The sequence below is a fragment of the Trematomus bernacchii genome, unplaced genomic scaffold (assembly GCF_902827165.1).
Source record: "Trematomus bernacchii unplaced genomic scaffold, fTreBer1.1, whole genome shotgun sequence".
Lineage (NCBI taxonomy): Eukaryota > Metazoa > Chordata > Actinopteri > Perciformes > Nototheniidae > Trematomus > Trematomus bernacchii.
In genome coordinates this window covers 9,849,549-9,865,275 of record NW_022987648.1, presented here as the reverse complement: position 1 = coordinate 9,865,275, position 15,727 = coordinate 9,849,549, and the positions used below count along the sequence as shown (strand labels likewise).

The 15,727-nt window shown below is 41.1% G+C and overlaps 1 protein-coding gene across 2 annotated transcripts in view; it reads right to left on the bottom strand.

Moving 5' to 3' along the window:
- LOC117485939 (histone deacetylase 4-like) overlaps positions 1-15,727 on the bottom strand; it is a 164,002-nt gene that overhangs the window by 126,413 nt on the left and 21,862 nt on the right. For both annotated transcript variants that reach the window (XM_034134645.1, XM_034134647.1), the window contains exon 2: positions 14,695-14,955. The gene's annotated coding sequence lies outside the window, so the exon portion shown is untranslated. The remainder of the gene's footprint in view (positions 1-14,694; positions 14,956-15,727) is intronic.

The following is a 15,727-nucleotide window of genomic DNA, read 5'->3' as shown; positions in this document are numbered from 1 at the left end:
GAAAGAAAAAAGCCATCAACATGCAAACCTTGAATTTGACAATTAACTTGGGCGACAAGCATACATAACCAGAGGTCACAATGAGCAATATGTTTATCCAACAAGGGTGTTCACACAAGCTCATTTATCGAACCAACAGCAAATCTACACCCATTCATCTAATAGGCTACTGCTCCTGAAAGCTGAAGTAATGAGCATGCTATGTTATGCTAATAGCTGAACGAGAAGTCTGGTAAATTACAAATGTGAGAAGATGACAAACCTCGTTTACATGCAATTTGACTGATGACAAGTGAGGCTGAACTCGCTGATCTTGCATTGATTTCTACAGCAGTGTTACTGGGTTCACATCTGTGGATTCTTCATGCAGACAGCTGGGAATGAAGGGACAGTAACACTTTGTAATGTGTTTTGCTATACTGGATAATAAAGAGTTATGTATTCGTGGAAGATTCATTGCATATTGTTATGAGTTTATAGTAGGGCTGTCAAGTTAACGCGTTAATAACGCGTTAATAACGCATTTTTTTTAATGCCACTAATAATTTGAACGTGCAATTAACGCATGTGTATTTGTCCTCGGCCTGCCCCGTAGTTTCAGAGCCCAAAGGCTTGACGTTGTTGTTGTTAGTTGGATGGTGGGAGATTCTAGCGAGAGATATGGATACAAAAAAAGGTGTTTTAAACAGCAAGCCAAGCACACGGCTGATGCCGACAGCCTCGCTGACTGTTATGAAGACAGAGGAGCGGCATTTCGCCGACAACTGTAAACAGGCTTGTCTGTTTGAGCAACTGGCTCAGTGCAAAGAAGTAGACAGGGTTGGGAGAGAGTGTAAGAGAAAGAAAGAGGTTCAAATTCAAAATTCAAAAGCTTTTATTGTCATTGTACAGAATACAACGAGATTTCCAGGTTGTTGTATTGAAAATATTCAGGAGAATATTTGTCATTGTTCCAATGATAATAAACAAACATTTGCATAAAGCATATTTGTCCACTCATATGTTGATAAGAGTATTAAAAACTTGAAAAATATTCCTCTAAGGTACATTTAGAACAGATACAAAATGTGCGATTAACTATGGACATCATGCGATTAATTGCGATTAAATATCTTTAATCGACTGACAGCCCTAGTTTATACAGGGATGCAAACTTGTCACCTTTCGGCGAAATTCGCCGTTTTGAATCCAAAATAGGTCGTTTGTGTGATTCACGTAGATCTGCAATAAAAATATTTTTGGGGTATGGGGGGGGTCTGGGACCCGGAGTAATCTGCGGCCGCGAGCTGTTATGTGCCATCATGACACGCATGGTGTTCTTTTTTTATATATTATAATGAAGCGCGAGCTGTGTGCTCGAGTCTTCCTGCCTTTCGGCTCTGCTCATGGATGTATAATGCCGCCTACACACGGCGGCGTGCGTTGCCGCTTGGCGGTGGGCGTGTCTTGAGCTTGGGGAGTTTACGCGAGCAACGCGACCAACAACCAATCACATCTCTGCTGTCAATTGCATAAAAGGTTTTACATGTCACACTTTATATGATGAACATTTATGACATTATGTCTATGGTGCTATTTTACGCAACATTCCATGCTGGTTAAATACTGTCTATGCCTGCTACTGTAGCTGTCCATTCAAACGAAGTACACTGGATATAACCTCCCCAAACAGGCGAAAACCTACCAGTTTCACCCACAGACTCTGCCACCTCCCTCCATGCCTGGCTCCTCCGGTTTGTATCCCGGTAGGTGAACAGGGACTGAAAGCACCGGGTGATTCCCTACCGCTACGATTATTTTCTCCTCCATTTTTTGGCATATGAGGAAATGAACTGCGGTCTGGCTCTCCCAGCATACACGCGGTTTGATTGGCTAGCGCTTGTACTGGCAGATTTGCATACGCGGGATTTGATTGGCTGACGCCTCCGCCTCAGCTTCAAAAGTAGAACATTGCTCTACTTTTGCAGCGAGCACCGCAAGAAAAGCTACGCTTTGCTCCCACAATGCAGTTCGGCGAATCGTGACGTCACCCCATTCAAAGTGAATGGGCAGAAGCGTTGAAGCGTCAACGCACGCCGCCATGTGTAGGGGCCGTAATAAGGCTCTGCTGCTCCGGGATGAGGGTCTAGCTTCAGCAGCTACATTACCTACGGTGCGTTCGTTAATATTAACTGTGCGGTCCGGAGTCACTGTGGCACAGACTGGACCGCTGGTGAACAGCTGTTAGAATGGGCCGTTCAGGTGTTCAGAGCAGAGCTCCCTGTCGGAGCGGCAGAGCGTGATGTGCACTGAAAAGTTTTTCTGTCGCAATATTATTTAAGGAATCGTTGAGCTAGCTAACTAGCATACATTGTCACTATCTGCCAACGTTAGCTTTAGCCTTAGTTTTCAAATAGTTTTTTTCATAGGCTATAAACGGAGGTGGTATAAGTATATATCTTGTACTTAAAGTAAAAGTAGAAGCACTCAGATCTTGTACTAGAGTAAAAGTAGAATTACTCAGATCTTGTACTTGAGTAAAAGTAGAAGTACTCAGGTCTTGTACTTGAGTAAAAGTAGAAGTACTCAGAGTGTAGGAATACTCTGTTACAGTAAAAGTCCTGCATTCAAAATGTTCCTCAAGTAAAAGTAGAAAAGTATTATCATCAAAATATAGTTAAAGTAGCGACAGTAAAAGTAGTGATTGTGCAGATTGGTCCATTTCAGAATAATATATATGATATGTTTTATAATGATTGATCATGAAAGTGTTCTCAAAGCTGGTAAAGGTGCAGCTAGTTTGAATGACTTTGTATATGGCAGGGTAGCTTGTGAATTTACTACAGGTGGAACTAAAGTCTGATTTAACACTTGATTATATTTCACATCATTCATCCAAATCTGCAGTGGCGTTTTTATATGTACAAAAGTGGTGGGGCACAAAAAACTTAGATGTCTATAGCTTCTGCAGTGACGTGCAGTGAGGTTCATGGCTGGTGAGGCACTGGCACTGACTCTTCAGGTTTACAAATATTATATTTTGACCTAAACCAAAATATAATATTATTTTCAAAAGCTTTTTTTGTCTGATGCTTCGATTAATTTTAAACAGACAGTTCAACACAAGGATACCCAAAAAATGTAATTTTATCATTTAAATATTGAATTGTTCTCTCTTAGTAAGATCCCATTTTCAATAAAATTGCGGTCTTACCTTGACTTGAAGATGAAGTCCATTTGCCTATCCTTCTGGACAAACATTTCTATTACTTTTTTGTAAAAGTCCTCCTTGTAGTTTCAAAAGTCTATCATAAATCTAATCGATAGATTTATGATAAAAAAATTATAAAAGTAGGGTAGACATGTGGATGTTATCCGGCTGAACAAAACGTGCATTTATCTAACAGGTACGTTTCCCACAGATCTTATTTCGAGCTATTTTCTAAAATCCTATGGAGAAACCTCATTGCTTTTTTGTGCTTACTTCCTGGTTTTAGGACGCGTCACTGCAGCTCTCTCGTCTCCTCTTCACACACACCACACTTTTCGCGGCACACGTACTTACAGCCAATCAGCTCTGAATGATGTGAGATGACGTATGGTGGGGATGGTAGCTCCATGCCCCTCTGGTCATTATTTTTTTGCCACACACATTAACGGGGGAAATACTCTGAGCATGCGCAGTGTAGTTTTTACAGTCATCGTTCACTTCACAGCGAGAGGAAGGGGCATGATCAGGTTTTGTCCCACATGGCTCTAAACAGCTCAATAGGCACACACTGTGACTGTAGACACACTAATTAGAAGAACACAGACTAAAACAGCAATGTACAGACGAATCAGATGATTAAACATGATCTTAAAATATATTTTATATATTTTTTTATTTATTTTTTGCATTTTTTGTAATCATTATTTGTAATACTTTCTGCTGACACTAGGTGGGGCTGTGCCCCACCTGCCCCTAATGACCAGTCGCCACTGCAAATCTGTAAAGTAACTAAAGGTATTAAATACATGTGTAGTGGAGTCAAAGTACACCATTTACCTCTGAACTGTAGTGGAGTAGAAGAACAAAGTAGCAAAACATTTAAATACTTAAATAAAGTACAAGTATCTCAAAATTGTACCCAAGTATAGTATTTGAGTTTATGAACTTAGTTACTTTACACCACTGGCTATAAAGATAGAAAGACTAAGCCTTGCACAGAGGCATGAAAATACATTTTCAAAATGCTATATATACACATACATATATATATATATATACACATACATATATATATATATATAAGATATATATTATATATATATATTAATACTTAATATATATATATATATCTATATATTATATATATATAGATATACTACATACATATACATACATATACATAATATATATATATATATATATATATATATATAATATATATATATATATATGCTATATATATATGCTCTGAACGTTCCACTTCCTGCCTGCCCGACCTTACGTTACGGCTGCGCCGCGCCAAAAACAGGATTCATCCTAATTTTAGAGGAGCCCTGCGCCGAGACGCTTCTGGGACGCTTCTGGGACGCTTCCGAGCCGTAACGCGCCGCGTGTGGTGGAATAGCACCCATTGACTAGAGTGGCCGCGATCGCCGTGAGCGCCGCGATCGCCGCGGCCGTAACGCGCCGCAGACGGACCCGGTGGAATCTAGGGGTAAGGCTGTCAATGCAGAGTCACGCACCAAGAACCAGAAAAAAAGTTGTGTAACCCAAAGAATATATACCTTTGTATACACTTACGGCTATGGGTATCATTTAAGTTAAAGGTCCCATGTCATCCTTTTCCGGTTATTGCCCGTCCCCTTGTGTGTTATGTAGCTTTTTCTGCATGTCAACGGTCACAAAGTCACAAACCCTCAAAGTACACCCTGTAGCGAGTACAATTCTAACACAGAAAAGACCTGTCTATGCTGCCCCAGAATGCCTCGTTGGAGATTTATCTTTTTCCATTTCCTGGTCATAGTGACGTGACGCCGACCAAATGGACCAATCCGCAGATCTCCGCGCACACACACACACACACACTCAGCCTTATCTTTTCTCAGCCTGGCTGTGAGTGTGTGTGTGTGCTCAGGCTGAGTTCCTCGCTGTCTCGCAGACCCCACGCAGCATTCTCATCCGCTGGTGTCATTTTCTGGTTGCTAACAAACGCCATTGTAATGCTGTGTTCACACCGGACGCGATGCGACGTTTGGGGGCGGCGCGATTACATGTAAAGTCAATGCAGAGACGTGGACAGACGCGAATTCGCTCCGACGGCGCGCATGAAGCGGTGGACGCAGCGCGAATCACACGATTGAGGCGATTGAACAGTGCCGCGTTAAACGCGAGAGTTCAATTTTTTCAACTCGAGCGTCAAATTCACGTGACGCGTTCTCGCGGAAGCCAATCAGCGGTGAGGATCTCAGCCGCCGTCACTGACGTTCAACCACACAACATCAGCCGTTAGCTGTTAGCAGTTAGCACACAGAGCTCACAGCTCCTCATATCCGTTCAGAAACTGGACAAAAGTTAAACAAGTACAAACCACAGACTGTCTGTGTCATGGTGAATACAGTCGCTGCTTATTTATGTCTGTAGGCCGTTGTTGTGAGTGTGGAATGAGCATATACAACGTTAGCTTAGCCTGGTTGACCCGATCTTCATTCAGAAAACAAGCATTTTAAAAGGTGTTTTGCCTGCCGTCTTGTCTGCAGACTTGTCAAAGCATTAATTCATGGTTGTTACTAACCGGTATCAGTATGTTGTTACTTCGGCATCATTTAGAAACGTGTATTACAATTTAATCACGGTAAAATATGTTCATTTGTTGTAGTTGTAGCTCCCGAGCCAGCGCGTCTTGTTTGAATGATGCGAGTAAACACAGCTGGCAGCCGCGGTGAACCTCCAGCGTTTAGAGCGATGCGATAGGAGCGATTAGAGCGAAGCGAATAGTCGCATCGCGTCCGGTGTGAACGCAGCATTACACATAAACACACATCAGAGCACAGTGGGCTCATAGGGAGGGGGGGAGAGGAGCTCCAACAAGGCGTGTAGGACAGAGAGTGAATACACATACAGAGATGCTGTATGAGAAACCAATGTGATTTTGGAACATTGAACAATGTAAATCTATTCTAGTAGACCTCAACAATGGAATTATGATCAGTAGAAATGGCCATGTCATGGGACCTTTAATGCATACAGGAAAGGAGCAAATTGTTTTTTATGGAGGAATCAGAAATTAAATGATATATATATGTTTGTTTTTTTAGAAGCTTAATCATCTAAAGTTATCAACCATAATCAGCTGCCAATATATGTATTTTTTATTATGGGAGTCTCTTACTGATTGACTTGAATATTCCTTCATCCCGGCATTGGGCGTATAGCCAGTAAAACATACTTTTTCTCGGCTGCATTTGGGATACAAAAATGAAGAAACCAGTTCAAACAAATGTAAAAATATAGCACATTAAACATAACCAGTGTGTTTAATCACGGGTCAGTTCGCAGGACTCATATCAACAGGTCAAGTTGGGTCAGAATTTGATTTGGAGAAGATTGCGGAAAAAAGGTAAAAATGTACGCATGCTGGACTTTGGTTTTACAAAAATGTGCAAGGCACAAAGAAGAGAGCCAACTTACTCAATAAAAACTGGAACCTTTTAATAATAATACTACCCTGAATAGAGTTCATTCCATTCACAAAAACAACGATGAAATATGCTTTTTTAAGACGAGACAATGACGAGGCGAAACAGACATAGATAAGCATCCACAAAACCATTTTCAAAAAACTCTCCTTATATCCAAAGGAGGAAACAAATATTAAAGGTTGTGTTTTTCCCGCCCCATATCAAGACTGCATCGACTCGTAACATGCAGGCTAGAAAATATCACAGGATTGTGCAGGTGGATCGAAAAAGTAACAAAGCTTTCTCAGTAAGTTATTAATAACTTACAATAACCTTGCATGCAATCGTCCAGCCTCTACCTTATCCTCACCTATACCCGTCCCCAACTCTGTCAAATACGGTCACATGATAAAAACTACAGAGTATTTCACTTTCACTAAGAAAATATCTCAGTTTCAGCGTGAAAAAGTTAAAACGCTTTTGTGTCTGGTTCACCAAAAACAGCAATCTCTTTCATTCTGTTGTCTGGCGAACTTCTGAAAATAAGCTTGATTAGCTACTGCTGACAAAATGTTACTTTTTTTGGGGGGGGGTTTTAGCCAACCAAATTGGCTTAATTTAATTATAATTTCAAGAAACCACTGTGTCCGGAGAGCAGAAGGGTTTATCTCCTTCTCTGAAAAGTACAGAGCTAAACTCCATTGGAGCTTTTATCCCCCTGTGTTCCCCCCACTCCCTTTCAAATCAAATCAAGTTTTATTTATAAAGCACATTTAAAAGCGATTTTTGGTCGAGCCAAAGTGCTGTACATGTAATAAAAACACATTACTACAATCACAATAAAAGACAATGAGAGGGTCTTCAGAAAAGATATGAAATGCTATAGCTGAGTGTAATGCCTATCTCTATATGTGCCTAAGGATTGGTTTTCCTTGTTGTTCACTCTATGAGGCTAAATATACCTGACACATAAAAAAGTCATCTTTCACTTCACATCCAAAATAGCAAGCATGTTTAGCCAAAACATTGCCATTATGTAACAGGTATGTGGCTTAGAATACCTTCGGCCAAAATGTAGACCTTTATCAATAAACACTTCAGACATAAAAGAGAGAAATCTGTGTAAAAAAAAACAACAAAAAAAGAGTGGTTTAACTTTCAGACAGGAAAATAAAATTGGAGGTTATCATCTAAACTTGGATTTTTCTTAAAATCAGGGAGGATCAACTGCTGGTTTTTAATGCTATAAAAAAGGTAGAAAGCCACTGACAGGGGATCTTAACAGCTTTTTATTTAGGGGATGTTTACTAAGCAGGCATGCTTTTTTTCCTTTCTTTTTTTAAAGGCCTTCAAATTACACACATTCGCACATGCAAGCTGCCAAGTACCACCACAGGAGTGTACCGTTGGCAGCTGAGCAGCTCCAGTGGAGCAGTAGGAGTTCAAAAGCCTCTCTGAGTAGAAGGCTCTGAGAGGGGAACATAATACGTTCACTATAACAACCCTGATTTCCCCAGCTGAATCAGAGATATAAAGCCAGAAAACCCCTGCTCTGAAATCCTCTTGCTCTACCTCAGGCATACAAAACAACGAGTGTCTTGCTCCAGAATTGCAACAGTCATTTGGAGGCCTTGTGTTTAATCCTTCAAAGTCGGTGTCCACGATTGCAAGGTGGATAGTTGAGGACAGTTCTATGTGAGTTACTGCCCCCATTGGATTGCAATGGTTTGCAGCATTGCTTATCCAAGGCAACAAATAGATGGGTGGTTGAGGTCAGATTGAGAGTGTGTCCAATTATGATCTTTTCAGTGTGCCATGCATGCCATGAAGGCATTCATTTTATAGCAGGGTCATTAGTATAGAGCCAATCCATAGCACCCTACTGCTGCCTGCTGGTGCTGTGTACATACACTCCTGCTTCTGGTGATAGGAAATATGAGAAATTAGTCTTTTGAAACGAGACTATGTCAAAAACTTTACCCACAAAATGAAAACTTTTCATCAATTACTCTTACTACACTTTTGTCCACGATGAATTAGGAATCGGAAGGGAGAAAATGCTTTATGAATCAAAATAAAAAGTAAAACTTTTAAGAATGCAAAATACATCCTCCTAAAAGCTTGTATGCCAACTACTTTCCACATGGACTTTTGCTGTTAAGGTAAAAAAAAAAACTGTGTCTTGTAAACAAATATTTAAAATAAATGATATAACATTGGCTGGATCACTGGCCGTGCTTTCAACAGCATCTGATTTTAGGTAATCTGTTGTTGTCACATTTCTTAGAGTCTACGTTTGTAATTCCACAGAATTTACTACAATCAACAGAATTATGATGCATAACAAAAATAAAAATATAGTTCCCTTTCTTGTTTTCTTTCCTCTCTGTTTACTCTCCATTTATTCCTCCTTTAATTCTCACTGTTGATTAGTCAGTTGGATTTCATTTAACCTTCAGGGACATTGATTAATTACCATTCCATTCTGAAAACGCTTGTTCATGAAATGTCAGCCAAACCCAACCAGAAGAAGTGTTCAAGATGTTTTCTTAGGTCAGGCTGTGTATTGTCCTATATAGGTCTCGAGGAGGGTGTTGGTAGTGATGTCATTGATTATTAACCTATGTAACTCAGTCAGCATGAAAGGCATGCAACTGTTTCTTAGAATAGTACAGCTGGAAGACGCTAAATGTTATGTTTTGAATCAACTTTCCTGAAGAGCATGACCTGAATCTTAAAATCAGCACTTTAGTCTCGTCGGTACCGATCTGCAGGGAGTTCCAACTGTAGCAAACACAACAGCTCCATGGGGCATTTCATGCGTTTTGAGTACAGTGCGGCAACACAGCGCAGTTTGAAGGCCTCTGTTTCAGGGCTTATCTCCGGATTAGTGCCTGGAAAAGTTCATTCTGACCCTGGGAGACCCAAGGTGCACTGAGCCTTTCCTAACAGGGATTGTGTAACTGCTGGGAACTTTTGATTTTGTTTTGTTCATAGAAGCAGGAGGATTACATCCAAAGAGACCCACCTGACCCGCCTCGCTCTTCTTGGCTGTCCCCCGGTGAACCTGTAGAGCAGATTGCACCTCTCTGCCAGATGGGTAGAGCAGCAGTGAGGGGATTCTCCGTCTTATTTTACCGCCGTTGTTTTTGCTGCACGGAGGACTAATAGACAATGCGAGAGTGAACGTGATCTTTGGTACTGTAAGCTTAGTAGCAGATGTGGATCCTTATGGGTTAATCTTTAAGGTCTTGCATGTTCTTAATCTCCATATCTATTACGCCGTGGACATCTGGGATATTCTGGGTGATGTTTAGTGGCGTCAGGAGCCTATAGATGAATCTGCTCTAAACACAACTATGCACTGAATGCTTGTCTCAGGACTCCGTTTTTCCATCCTTCTGCTTTTGTTATTAAATCCAGATCTAGAGTTTGAATTATATGTTTTTCATGCAAAGCAGCAGCTGTGTTCAATCGTCAAGGCAACTCATTTTACTGACATGCCAATGAGAGAATTGAGGAAAGACACAAAAGGTACGTAATCTGTCCAAGAAATTAAGATGCCATGTTGCCTAATTTAGCCACCAAATCAACCAAAGAATCATTAAATAAATGATATTGAAAGAAAACAAAAGAAGATCTTTGTTTATTTGAAAGAACGGGGCAGAGCAGTTTGAGCATAAAACTATAATTCAATTTCCGAGCTTTCTCTTCCGGCAGAGGCAAAAGCTTTGAATGCTTAATAAATTCTTCGGAGGGCTAAATTGCACACTTGTTTCATCTGGCAATGAGATTACTTGAATGGAATATTCTGGAGGAAAAAAAAGCAGTGGAGAGAAAGACAATAATGAGGCAGTAATCTCATTTCTCCACAGCAGCTTCCATTGTTCTCTTTAAAAAAGTTAAAAAAAAAAGAGGCTTCTGTTTCGTCTGCTTCAACTCTCATTCCCATCCGTCTTTCCATTGAGGAAAATGTTCGCAGAGCCAAGGATAAATGAGAACAATAACATTTCTGCGGCACTCGAATGCATCAAACGCAGATAGGAGGGAAGCACTATTGTGTCCCTGTGGCTCTTTGGACAATCACTAGATAGCAGTGAGTACGGTTATGAGCTTACAAACGCATCACTCTCCATGAAAACTTCTTAAACAACTTCCTCTGAGTAAGCTCAACTTTGGGTGACTTCGTTCAATCTTTAGACAACTTTCGAAACGTTGAGACTAAAACATATCAATTAACACCCAGAGTCTTTTCCCTGTGACGATGGCCCCTGTAAGTGGGGAATCATCAGCGAGGGCCAGCAGGGGTTAATCTCCCTTTTTGAAGATTATGCTTGGCTTTCCAGTCGCCTGGCCCAGACACCCTCTTCTTATCCAGCACTGCAGGCTTTTGATAGCTCCCACAGAGAGTCCTTATTATAGGGACTGATTCAAACTCAGAGAGAGAAACAAATCAGAAAATGACAGAAGAGAAGGAAGGGCAAGTGAGGGAATTAAAAAATGGCTCCTAATTCAGACTCAGGAGACTCAAATTCGAAGTCGCTGAATTTAATTACATCTCAATCTAATGATTAGACCTGAATGTGGCTATTCAACACACATCTCATTGCTGTACTTGATCTTGTGTCAAACTAATAGGCCTAAAATCTGTCCAGAAATTGCAAAAGTCCAACACATTTACTACATAATCAATCAATCACAACCCTGCATTTCTAGTTTGGCTGCACAGTATATCGATAAAATGTCAATATGGGAGTAGAATTCGTTTTATGTTACGGAAGTGAACAAATGAGTCCGATGGCGGTGTTACAGGGAAGGGAACTTTTGGATTTTAGCCTATGCAAACCATTTACATGCAAAAGAAACGACATAACACACTACAGGAAAGGGAAAACACCAAAAAGCATAATAGGGCCTCTTTAATGGTCAACTCTGAAATATCCATAACAAGGTATTTGATCAAATATATTGTGACATTTGATTTTCTTCATATCGCTCAGCTATAATTTCTAGTTAAGCACCGTTTCATTATCCTAAACCAGGGGTGTCCAAACTACGGCCCAGGGGCCAACTGCGGCCCTTAGCAAATTCAAAAAGATGCTTTTTTTACAGTATATTGTACTTCTTAAATATATATCCAATTGACAAGGAAACTCATATAGTGACTGTCACAGCTGTAAAAGAACAAACTTTAATCTTGCTTTATAATGTAGCAGCCCTCCATTGAGAATAAAAATAACACCAGTCTTATCTGGCATTAGCTGTTTACAATCCACCATCTTTTGTAAAGCTCTCATCGTGCCGTCAGCCCTCTCAATCATTCCTCCCGGATACTGCGATACTGAATAATCTCTGGGATAAAATCTACACATGGCCGCGTTCCTCCCAAAAAACATGACATGAATAATTCACTACCATCTGCCGTGGCTCAGCGGTCTGAATCAGTCTCTGAAAAGTGAGGAGGTGCGATTCTTGTGTTTATTTAAAAAACCAACTCCTTGCAGAAGCGGCGGCGGCGGCCCCCACCCTGTACCTCAACACTGCAACTGACGGAGAGACACAACAGCTCCCCTGCTCCATACATACCAAGCCCCTAATCTCAAAACCTACAAGTTAAAGTAATGCGTTTTCTTTTGTGCACAGTCCTCACCCTTACTTGGCTCTGCTCTTTCTGTTTGGATGAAAACACACATGGAAATGGAAGTAAACAAACCGTGATAGCAGAATTATCCAAAGGGATATTCAGCAATCTAACTCAATCTACATCCACTGGGGGGAAAATGTGTTTTTTGGGTCTCACTCGGCAAACACACATTCTCTACAGGCTATTAGCTCAAAGCCAGCATCTGTATCGTCCTGAATAGAGTGGTGCGGGAATGAGCCCTTAAACCCGGAAATTAGTCTGCTTTTTACCACTTCTGGTTCCCTTGTCTGCAAGTCAACAGTTATTTGAATGCGTTTTTGATCGGATGCCAGAATTAATGTCTGTGGTTTACACAAGCTTAAGAGATTTTCACGTTGTGTTCTACGATATAAAATACGTCCACGTCCAGTAAATACACCACTAATTAATGCTAGAAGCTTCCATGTGTCCCAAAAACGCTGGTTGCAACAAGTTACTAAATGAGACTACTTAACGTCATCAAAACGAACCTTGCATGCTTTAAGCTTAGCAGTGGAGAAATTAAGTCATGTGACTGCGATGTAGTGTGTTTGCAGCATTACTTTAGCTATTTACTTCTGGCGTTGCATTTACACTCCAAAGATTATACAATGGTGTTAATAAGAGCACAAAATGTGTAAGTATCAGAATTGTTTGTTTCCCACGGAACAGTTTTTCTGCGATATTCTGTAATCCAATAGAGAAATCCCACTATTTGTTGTCAAAGAAGCTTTGCGATGCTAACTTCCGGGACGTTCTACGAATATATGCAATTGTGCACCACTCTATAAGAAAGGATGGCGGTTGGGATCACTCCAAGGAGTAAAATACCAACTAAGACTATGCCAACCCTTCTAAACCCAGCATGAGCTTTCTCTGGTCTGACTGTACAGGCCTCAGATGGGTTTAACAAGCTATAGAGGCCTCCAGCAGCAGACGGCCCCTCTCTCTGTTTGTGTTCCAGGCAGGGGAGTCGCTCTGCATGACGATTTATTGACGCAAGATCCCCCCTCCTCAGCCAGGACCTGCCACCGATTACTGCCTCTGGAGAGCCGAGGGGAGGGTCTTGTTGGGATGAGAGAGTTTGTCTGTGTGTGTGTTCTAGCTCGGGCTCCAAGGCCATAAACTGGGCTCCAAAATGCCAAGTAGCATGTCAACATGCCAGCCTTTGCCACCCAAGTATAAGTCGGACAAAAAGGCCCCTTCAGTGCTCCAAAATGGTGGTTTGGAGAATGGGAAATGATGATCTGTCATATATGGAAAAGGGCTTAGCAATACTGCACAGACAGGAGGGCGACAAGGGGGAAATTAACTGCTAACAGGAGTTGAAATTGAGGAGTGAAAGCTTCATTCTTAATTTCAGAGCTCTTCGAGGGGAAAAGTCTGGCAGTCGGAATGTTTTGGCTTAGGACAACATGTCAACAGAACTAAGCTTCACCTATTTTGGTGATTCAGTTGGGAAATGGAAAGTTTGGCTTTATTATTTATCATAAGAAATCGGTTTTCAAAGAGTGGGATTATATTTATCCATCAACTGACATATGTTGAATGAGTATAAAAAGGCTCCCTCCCTTATTGAAAGAGTCCAAATGCTGTTATCACGCCGTGGATTCAGTTCATTATTTAAAGCGCTTCATAAGTGGATTCTTGGTCACAGAAGTCAGATGACTTCCTATAAAATACCAAGGAAATTAAAATTGCATACCTCAGATCTGATGACAGTAAAGTTATAGTCCTACACTACACTGCACGTTATTTTAAAAATATCCTAAAGCTTGGAAAGGATTTGAGTAAGTGGAAAATAAAATAAAAAGGAAATACTGTCCCGCTCCAATGTTCCGCTTACATAATGTATTGAAGAAGAAAACAGTCCTGAGACATCCATTCTGACGCAAACCATTTTGGCTGGGACATCACCGTGTCTCTACTCACAGCTCCAAAGAAAAGAGGGTGATGCCAACAACCCACATAGTGACACACAGGACAAACAGCACCACAACAATTAATCAATGGATGTGACGTCATTGCGATGAATTTGACCAGGACAGCCAAAGCATGATGGGTAAAGGAAGGACACAATTGGCCTTTTGTCCACTTTGGTCTGCAGTTTAGGAAGAGGAAGAACCACAGATGTGATTTAAGAAAAAAGGAGATTTTAGAGGGCATCATGGGACGTGGTCAAGCACACCAGGGAAACGTGACAAGTCTACATCCCTGAAACTATCTACGTAAATCCATATTCATAATCATAATTCCTATTGCCAAACCTAACTTTCCCTATTCCAATAGGAGAAGGCTTTTCAATGTCAAAGTAACTTCACATGCAGAGAACAGCACAAGAGCTACACTTGTGAAATTCTACAATTTTTTTTCTCACATCTTACCTGATCGGCTGTGAGAGCTCATTGCTGTGGTTGTTGTTGCCGGGCAGACTTGACAGGTGAGGAGAGGTGAGTGGTGAGGGTGTCAGTGCACCTCCGTGGAGGCTGTAGTGACCACCATGTGTTTCCCAGCCAAGATGGTGGTGGTGCCAGGCCAAGGGGGGACAGAGAGCGGTTGTTTCTTAAGGCTTCATCCCACTGAACCACAGGTGGAGAGCTCAGCGGTGTGTTGTGGCAGGATTCCTTCCAGTCAGGCTGTAAAAGCTGCAACAAAAAAATGTTTTTATATGCATGGGAAACTCATATGATAGAAGCTCATATATCAATCTCAAATCCTCCGAATCAGAATACTTCATTTATCCCTGCCCAGTGGCTGCCCAATGGATTTCACTGTGTGTGCAGTGCAGTGCTGTGTAAGTGTGTGACAATTTGATTGAAATTTCCCATTTCCATCTGTTGAAACTAAATTAACTATATTCTACAGTGAGTGATGTTATACTATTGTTAATTAGGTACTAAGTGTGGCATGGCAACAAACACAGTTGAATAAACTTCCCAAGAGTTTGAAGCTAAGTCACAAAATCTTGTCCTCAACAGCTTGCATGGTCAGCTGTGAAAGTCAGTGTCTTATTAAAAGGCTCTTCCGTGAAGATGAAATGCAAACAGAGGCTTTCTGAAGGCTGAGATTTACCTCAGAGACGATTGCAGAAGAAAACTTTTCATACTGTCTGGCGTGTTTGTGTGTTATGCAATCAAAAATGCAAGGAGTGTAAACACACACAGGGAAGCCTCTGGCTATTCAATCCTAACCAGCAGAAGCCAAAACTCACCTCTGTCACTTCTGACAGGTGTCAACAGAGCTGAACACAAACAAGAGCTGCAATCAGCCACTAGAAATACACAGGGACCACAATAAAGTGCATGTTTTCCCATTTCATAGCAATCCTAAATATAAATACACATAGTCTCTTCTCTCTTGGCTGTCACGGCAACGTTAAAGCTGTTGAAATGAATTACTGGTAAACGAATGAGTTCA